This window comes from Helianthus annuus, chromosome 3 (assembly GCF_002127325.2).
Source record: "Helianthus annuus cultivar XRQ/B chromosome 3, HanXRQr2.0-SUNRISE, whole genome shotgun sequence".
In the NCBI taxonomy this organism is placed as follows: Eukaryota; Viridiplantae; Streptophyta; class Magnoliopsida; order Asterales; family Asteraceae; genus Helianthus; species Helianthus annuus.
Window position 1 is genome coordinate 131,168,091 of NC_035435.2, and position 8,613 is coordinate 131,176,703.

At 34.4% G+C, this 8,613-nt stretch overlaps 1 long non-coding RNA gene across 4 annotated transcripts; it reads right to left on the reverse strand.

Annotated features, from left to right (window-relative positions):
- Positions 1-3,674: 3,674 nt before the first annotated feature.
- On the reverse strand, positions 3,675-8,143 carry LOC110929646. 4 transcript variants are annotated; one of them, XR_002587316.2, is made up of 8 exons: positions 7,937-8,143; positions 7,695-7,836; positions 7,027-7,071; positions 5,278-5,448; positions 5,068-5,190; positions 4,853-4,943; positions 4,107-4,168; positions 3,675-4,019 (listed from the first exon to the last, which is right to left on the reverse strand). It is a non-coding gene; the product is annotated as an uncharacterized LOC110929646 (long non-coding RNA). The 4 variants fall into 4 exon arrangements; XR_002587317.2 differs by having other exon boundaries at positions 5,068-5,448; positions 7,695-7,734; XR_002587315.2 differs by having other exon boundaries at positions 5,068-5,448.
- Positions 8,144-8,613: the final 470 nt, after the last annotated feature.

Genomic DNA, 8,613 nt, shown 5'->3' on the forward strand with positions numbered 1-8,613 from the left:
CGCTCTTAGGAAACAGCCAGCCTAGTTCGTATAGTACCTGCACTTAACCTTTTGGGAAAAATACGTCAGTTTACACTGGTAAATACAAATCAACCGACTCATTTTGAAAATGATTAAAAATTGATTTAAATGCACAAGGCATAAATATTTTTATTAACTTGGGATAATTATGCAATATAAACTTGTGAACGAATTACATGTTACTCGTACATTTGGTGGCCCGGGATCTGCTGTCCGGGCTAAAGATTAAATGACACACCACATTAAAGAGTTATACACGCCGGGTGTACGCCTACACCCCGTGCTCTGGTCGTGGCCATCTCGTAAGATAATGCCAAGGATATCCGGGACACGGTCAATAACCCCCCAAAGCCTAAAGTAAGAACAAGACTGTTTAAACGAGTCGCACAAACTATTCAAGACTGTACACCCATAGGGTGCAGGATTTGTGCGCTCGATCAAGCGGTATTTTAAATACCGTACCCCAAGCCCGTATAGGGAAAATAAGTCAAAATGTATTTACCTGAGCAAGTATGAATCACAAATGGTAAGTGTAGGTAGCTTTTACTGGGCCTCCTAATCTGGAACAAAGGTTTATAATAACCTATTAGATTCCTAACGGGTCTTTTATTTAAGCCTAAGCTTTGACCGGTTAGTTTTAAGGACGATACGGTACAAGCGCACGATTAAGCGAAAGACCGGATAGAATGTGATTTAGACCCGACAAGTTTGAATACTTGTATAATATGGGTATACTAAATACATTCTGGATTTTGAGATAAAAATGATAACGTTTGACCCGTTTCGGTCAATTTACGCAAACTAGTTACGTAAACCGAACCGAACGCTAAAAGGGCGTTACGGGTAGCCAAAAGAGTCAAATGCAAGTTTCCTGAGATAATATGCTTTAAATATAATATAATATCAGTAAGTTATGTTCTATTATGCCCCGAATGATTTTAAACTCAATTTACACCTCATAAGGGCATTTTGGTCATTTAAAAGATTATAAAAGAGTCAAATTTGGAAATCTGAGTAACGAGTCTGAATTATACAGTAAATATACTTCTTTTAACATATTATAGCAGTAGGGTATGACCCGTATACGAAACTCATCATTTAAACTCAAACTATGCACCGTAGGGGTATTTTAGTAATTTCACAAGGGCTAAAAATGCCAAAACTGGAAATTTGAGTTCATATACTTATACTTACTGTTATTATACGAAAATATACTAATTACATCAGTAGGTATGAGTCTTATATGTTTAAAATGAGTATAACGCTTACTATGCGCTAAAAACGCTAAAAATGCGATTTAGAGCCGTTTCCGGGTTTTTAAAAGAAAGCTGAGATTTTTATATTTCCAGAATGCTCAAAATAATTTATTTGACAAATAAAATCAGTGGAAAAAGGTTTCGGGTCAAAAGGATGTATAAAACTCATTTTATGGCTTAAACGGTCAAAACCGGCATTAACCGAATCGACTAAGCGATCTAAGATACGATCAACCAAAAATTAAATAAAAATCATCAAAAATCCCAAAATATTATATAACATCAGTGGGTAAAAAGTTATGTATAAAAACATGGCCAGAAATAGATTATACGCTAAATGCGTCGTTTATGTACTTTAAGATATAGTTTTACGATATCGGCCATAACTCAAAATCTGGACCACTAACTGATCTCAAATTTTCGATGCAAGTTTATATATTAGAAATAAAGATTTCTACTCATTCACTCTTCCAAAAATCACGTTTTATATCAAAAAGGGCAAAATAGTCAACTTTAAGCATAAATCGGAAACATGCAATTGAATCGGCTAAGTATAGACTCAAGTATCAAAAATTCCAGAAAGTTTTACCAAAATAAAAATGGTTCAAAAATAAGCTTCAATACAGATCTCAAACATGCATGTACGGATCCGAATCGATAGTCTACGAAAAAGTCGTTCTACAAGACTTTCGGTTCCGATTCGTATTTATACTAAAGATTGTCGAGTTGATTATGATAAAACACATTCTTATGTTTATTATAAGTTATTTATGATAATCAAACTGATTGCATGTCATCTACATTACCATTTAAGCTATTTTTCGCAAAAACGATTTCTGCTGACTTTTTAATAACATCTTTGACTCGACAATTAGCATGCATAAGGTGGAAATCAGAGAATACCCTTTTGAGGGTTTGTTTCCCACATAAATACCAACATATATGTGGTTTCAATTTGAGAAATGACAGAGCTAAACTCGTTTAATCGAAAAGTCAAATAATAAGAACAACGGTTTGACTTTTAACAATTAATCAATGCAAGAACGAATTATAGAATGTTATGAAGGCTTACAAAGGTCCTAATGAAGCTTAGTTAACACTAGGAGGCTGCCTTGTCGTTCAGAAATGCTCCAGAAGTCTTGAGAGTGTTCTTGCAAGTTTGGGTGTTCTTGATACAATGCAAGTGCCAAGAAAATGAATGAATGATCTGCTTTATGAGGGGAATTCAGAGGTTATAGAGAGCTTACTGTTGTCCTAGGCATGCAAGGGATTTAATTGGTGCAAAAGGAGGTGGTATTAGCTGTTTTACACTTCAAAAATGGACCAGAATGCAAATAATTCGCGAACTCAGCATCTGATAGTCTCACGCGGCCCGCTTGGGCATGTCCAGGCGGGTCGCCTGGCCTGCTGGTCAGCCAAACAACTTTCACACTTGGCAGATTTGGTCCCTGTTCTTGCACGCGATGTTTCGGCTACTTATTTTGACCCGTAAACCCTCAAACTTGGTTTTTAAGAACCTTGGGACATTTACCAACATGGTAATGTCATCGGATAACTTTGCGCTCAACCGAAAAGCCATGAAATTCGACGTTGACGCTTTTAACCCCTCAACTATGGTTTTGGCCATAACTTTCTCATACGTTATCGAAACTTCACGAAAGTTTTACCACATATTCTAGTGAGTATATTTTAGCATTACAAGGCTTCGGGTCTGCCAAAAGTTCACTCAGAGGTATAATTTCAACATGTTGACACTTTTGGCCCCTATAGTTTGTAATTCCTCACTTTTGTGCACTACAAGAAAACTGGGTTTTTAGTACGCGCAAAGGCGTTCTAAAATGCTATTTTATAGGACCTTTCATTTAATAGGACCAACGGTAAAAGCGTTTCATGTAAAGGGGTCGTAATAAGTCCCAGAACTATAAAAGCGTCCTAACATCTCAAATAAGATTATGAAACCAATTTTATGGTCGTGTAATATGTCTTTGAACAACCAAAATAGTGTCCTAATAAAAACATATTAGGACACTTTTACAATGTTCTAACATGTGCTTCCATACTTTTAATCTTTTGATACACTTACAAGCGTCCTTAAAAATTAATTGATAGGACACTTATGATGTAACATTATAACTAATTTAGTACCAGGAAAAGGGTCCTAATATACCAAATAAGATTATGAAACCAATTTTATGGTCGCATAATATGTCTATAGACAACTTAAATAGCGTCCTAAAAAGAACATATTAGGACACTTTGACAATGTTCTAATATGTAATTACCTATTTTTAATCTTTTGATACACATACAGGCGTACTTAAAAATTAATTTATAGGACCTTTATGATGTAACGTTATAGCTACTTTAATATCAAGAAAATGGTCCTAATATCCCAAATAAGATTATAAAACCAATTTTATAAATAGACCATCAACATATAACATCCTAATAGTTATAGTATAACATCAACATATAACATCCTAATAATAAAGAGAATATTCTACTCGTCTTGATCTTCAAGTGATAGTTGTTTGATAGCTCCCACATCAGAGCCTCCAAGCTTTGTTGATGTCTGTCAGATGGTATAATTCTGGTAAAGATACAAGTTCAACGTTCCTCAAGAAAGGCTCCGTTAAACATTTCTACCATCAAATGTTGGAACTATGGTCACCTCTTCAGACCATTTCTACTCATTGTTTCGGCGGGAAATTTATGTCACTTAGTAACTTAACCCATACAAAGCTGAAAAAAGAAGACCATTTTTTTTACATCAGACAGATATTAGGTCTATGGTATTTTGTAAAAAAAAATCATTAATAGTCACTTAACCGAGATATAGAATATGTCAAAGGTTGTAGCACATGAAAGGAAGTTGCTAGAGCTGTCAAAGTCTGTAAAAACACAAGAAAATAGTAACATGATATAGAAATATGAGGTAAAGTGTTAAAAAGTTGAACAGAAAAATGTAGTTATGTGAAACAGTGAAAGTTTGCATCTTTCAAGACTAGATCAAGAGAACAAAGATCAAGTAGCCAGTGTCAGGTCAAAATGAATGGTCATATTGATTACGGTCAAAACATGTTTTGGCAAAAATAAGTAAACATTAAAACCTGTCGTTTTTTCATAAAAAAGAAAGGTAAAGTTTGACACAAAAAGATATCCACAAATAACATCATATTAAATCTACACCAAATTTAAAAGCCTGGTGATTAAATTAATGTTCTTAGGCCCGTCAAAAACAATGGATGCCTTAATAAACCCACTGACCCGTTTAAGATTCGAGTAAGCCAGTTCAAGTAGGTCGGATTTTAAGAATCGGGTAATCGGTTCACCCGTTGCATTTTCGGTTCCATTCAAGTGTATGCAATATTATATTTAAGTTACAATGCTTTTGTCTTTTAAGTATAACGAAACCCATAAAGAAAAAAAAGACTTAAACTACGATAAATTAGTTCAAGTATTGGTTACATTTTCAAATTGAAAATACCCGATTAAGCCAAGCAGAAAAACTAGAAACCCAACAACACCCCTAAAAGTTCTAGTTGATAACAAAAACTAAAAAAATGACAACTAACCTCAAAACATATATTTTTCTATAGAAATTTTCCCACTCTATTTCATGTGCTTCCTTGCATACCTCTAGTTCTTCAAAATCTTGGAATCCATCTGCACTCCAAAACATAATTTTTTGTATAAGAATTTTTTTGTGCTATTACTTAACAGTTTGGCAAAAGCAATAACAAAATTAGTATTAATATAGATTAATCAAGCACCAAAGAATTAGACAAACCTCATGAACAGGTGATGAACAAAAACAATGATTATACCAGTGAAACTAATTACCAAAGCTCAAATGAATCAAGAATGACACTGCAAGAGTGATCTCTTTTGTCAATACTATTGGGGTATGCGACTACAGAGAAAATGGGATTATTTAGGACAATGTAACTAGAAACATTTAAAAAGACAAAATGATCCAGGGGGTTTTCATGTGATTTACAACATAATTAACCAGCGATGCGCCGCCTCAAAAACGATTTCTTCCCGTCTCGCCTCGAGACACGCACCTCAATACAGACGCCTCGGACGTTTTTTTTCTACACCATGAGCCAATAAACCAATTAATTTTCCCTGTGAACCACCCCATGGTTTCATAACCGATTCCACATCCCTGCAAATCATGGATAGGAATGATAGCATCATAGTTTGTAATACATAGATATGATATTCATGGCATAGTTGTCAATAGCGAGCGTAGCGATCGCTATAGCGCTACGTAGCGTATAAGTCTAGGCTCGCTATTAGTATTGTAGCGATAGATAGCGATACTAGGGACGATTTATTTTATTTTTATTTTTTTTCTAATATAAATAGCAAAATATCCCTATAAAATAGCTGGATTTTTTGTTTTTGTTAAATATACATGTAAAGTAGCATATATACTTGGATATTTTGATATAATATACATATATTTTTTTTTAATTCTAGTGTATCGCTATTTATAAAAAAACAACCCGCTATTTATCACTATTCGCTATGTAGCATATAGGTACCTTATCGCTATTTGTCGCTATTCGCTATTAACAACTATGATTCATGGTTAGGGGTGTAAACAAGCCGAGCTTGTACAAGCTCGAGCTTGGCTCGTTTACCTTTTTAGAGAGATTAGACATGAGCTAGGATCGTTAAATCTCAAGCTTGGTTTGTGAGTAGCCTTTCGAGCTCGGGCTCGGCTCGTTTATTATCTATTTTCAATTTAATAACTTTATTTATACATTTTGTAATTGTTTACGTTGAAAAAATTATATATAATAAAGTATATATTATTTAGATATGTTTACCTTTACTTTGTATATACTAATTAAAGACCCTTATAATTAATGAAGCAACGGCCTATTTTGTATAACCCAAGGCCCAAGCCTACTGCTTAAACAAGAATGCAAACAAACATACTGAATCCAAACAGCTCAATGAAATAATAGAGTAGTTAGGTTTAGTAAGGTCATCAACGATATTCTGACATTGTCAAAATCAAAAGTAAATTATCACCGTCTTCTGATGATATACCAATGGCTTTAGACATTTAATAACAATGACCATAAATTTAACATCGGGTTCTCCTATGATGATATGTGGTGCTATTTAATAACAAAGACCGGAAATTTAACATGAGACGCACCTAGGCGCAAGGCGCACTAAAGCGCCTTGTCACCCGAGGCGCGCCATTTCCACAAAACGAAAAAAACCACATTTTGGGGGTTTTTAGAGGTTTGAGGTGTACGCCTTGTGTACTTTGGATACATTAATTTTGTTTTTTCATCAAAGTGTTGTACAATACGTTTTTTGGTATGTGCATGTAGGTAAAATCATATAAGTTTAAATGTTTTAGTAACCGCAAACGTTTGTATAAGTCCTAGTAACTTTTGATATAACTTTTGGTATCACTATGTGTGTATAAGTCCTAAACTTTTGCTACTAACTATTAGCTACATGATCTTAAATAACATATATAATAGTTTTTTATTATTTTATATGTGGAATCTTATTTATTTTCAAAGCATTACGTATTTTTTATTTTATTTTTTTTCTCTATGTGCGCTTTTCTTAAAAAAACCGAAGCTTTTTTTGCGCCTTGCGCCTAGGCTCAGGGCGAGCCGATGCGGCTCGCCTGTGCCTTGCGTCTTTGACAACATAGGTTCTATAACCTTTTTAAATTATATAAAAATATAGTTAAATTCATCTTTAATACCTGATAACCCTTTAATTCAAATCTATCACAAACTTCTCATCAGACCTGCATATAAATCGATACATGCTAATTAATCAAATCCAAAAACAATAAACTTTAGACTATTTCACAACTGGGCATTCACTCTTTATTCATTGCATCTGATAGGATATTAAACACAAAAAATAATTACATATATATCCACATACATTAAACAAAGAACTATATTAGGTTGAAGTTTAAAAATCCAATGACCTCCTAATATCGGTGGCCCATACAAGTTTCTTATATATATTCACTCAACACCCCCCCCCCTTTAAAAATATATATATATAATCCTTCTACACTTCTTCCATGGTGTATGCAAGTGACTTGATGAATCAATTCAAAGAGAAACATACACTATGAAACCATTTGTCTACATACATGGGTAACATTGACAATAACAATGAGTATACCATTTTATGAAACACACCCTATTGCGTCATCTAATCTATAAGCTATTTGTATCACTATTTTAAGCAAACAACATCTACATATGCCGCCATTGCGTTTGTTAAATTGTGGAGACCACTGTGTTTTTAACACTCACTCAGACATTTGATCAAACACTTGGTAGGCATTCACTCAACATACTATATAAAACCTATATTTTGTTGTTCAATAGCCATTTATAGAAAAATATATACCTAATATCCACTACTACTTCAGGTGGATCCCTCTCAAGACCTGAAAATAGTACATCAAAGTTTTTAGTTAAACTTTAGAAGTTTCAAATGTTAGATTTTCAGTTGCTTCAATACTTGAAACCTTGGCCACAAATGAAGTACCCTAATAAATAAGAACGAGGCATGTGTTAAAATGCACGAACATAGAAATTCATATTCGAAACCTAATTATAGTTGTAGAAAAAAAAAATACGATAAATTACCAAAATGTCATCGCTGAGCCACTGCCGCTGAGATGATGCCGTCGTTAAATGTGGTAGAGAACAAAAGCGGGATGATAAATCTATCATTTGAGGAGGATCAGAAACGATAAACAACAGAGTAAGGAATGTAGGGGTAGGGTTGAAAATTTCAAATTTGAGGGAGGAAAGGGAACTTGGGGCGGGAAGTTAGAGCGGTGAAAATTTTAATTCTTAATGTTTAAGTGCCACATGATGGAAAAATAAAGGTTTATCGAAAAATAAAATGTTTAATTCATCAAATTAAATAGTTTAAGTATACTATAAAACGATAAAATTAGTTTAGGGTGTAAGGAGTGGTTAAACACTTTGGAGTGCCAAACCAAAAAACCGACCAATCAGAGCGCGCCATGTCAATCAGTCAAAAGTGTTTAAACTTTGGTGAAAAGTGTTGGCAATGGTTTAGACACTTGGTGAAGTGGTAAACTATTTAAAAAAAAAGTGTGATTGGTTGAGATAGGAATGGACCCCACCCACAATACCCCCTCTCTCTCAATCATCTTCTCCCCGAATCGGCATGCTGTCCCCGATCGTGTTGACTTGCCGCGTCGGCATCGGGTCGGCGGCGGTGTTTGCCGATCGGCAAACCCGTTTGCCACCCTTTGCCGACTACCACACCGTATACCCTTATAGAAAATATA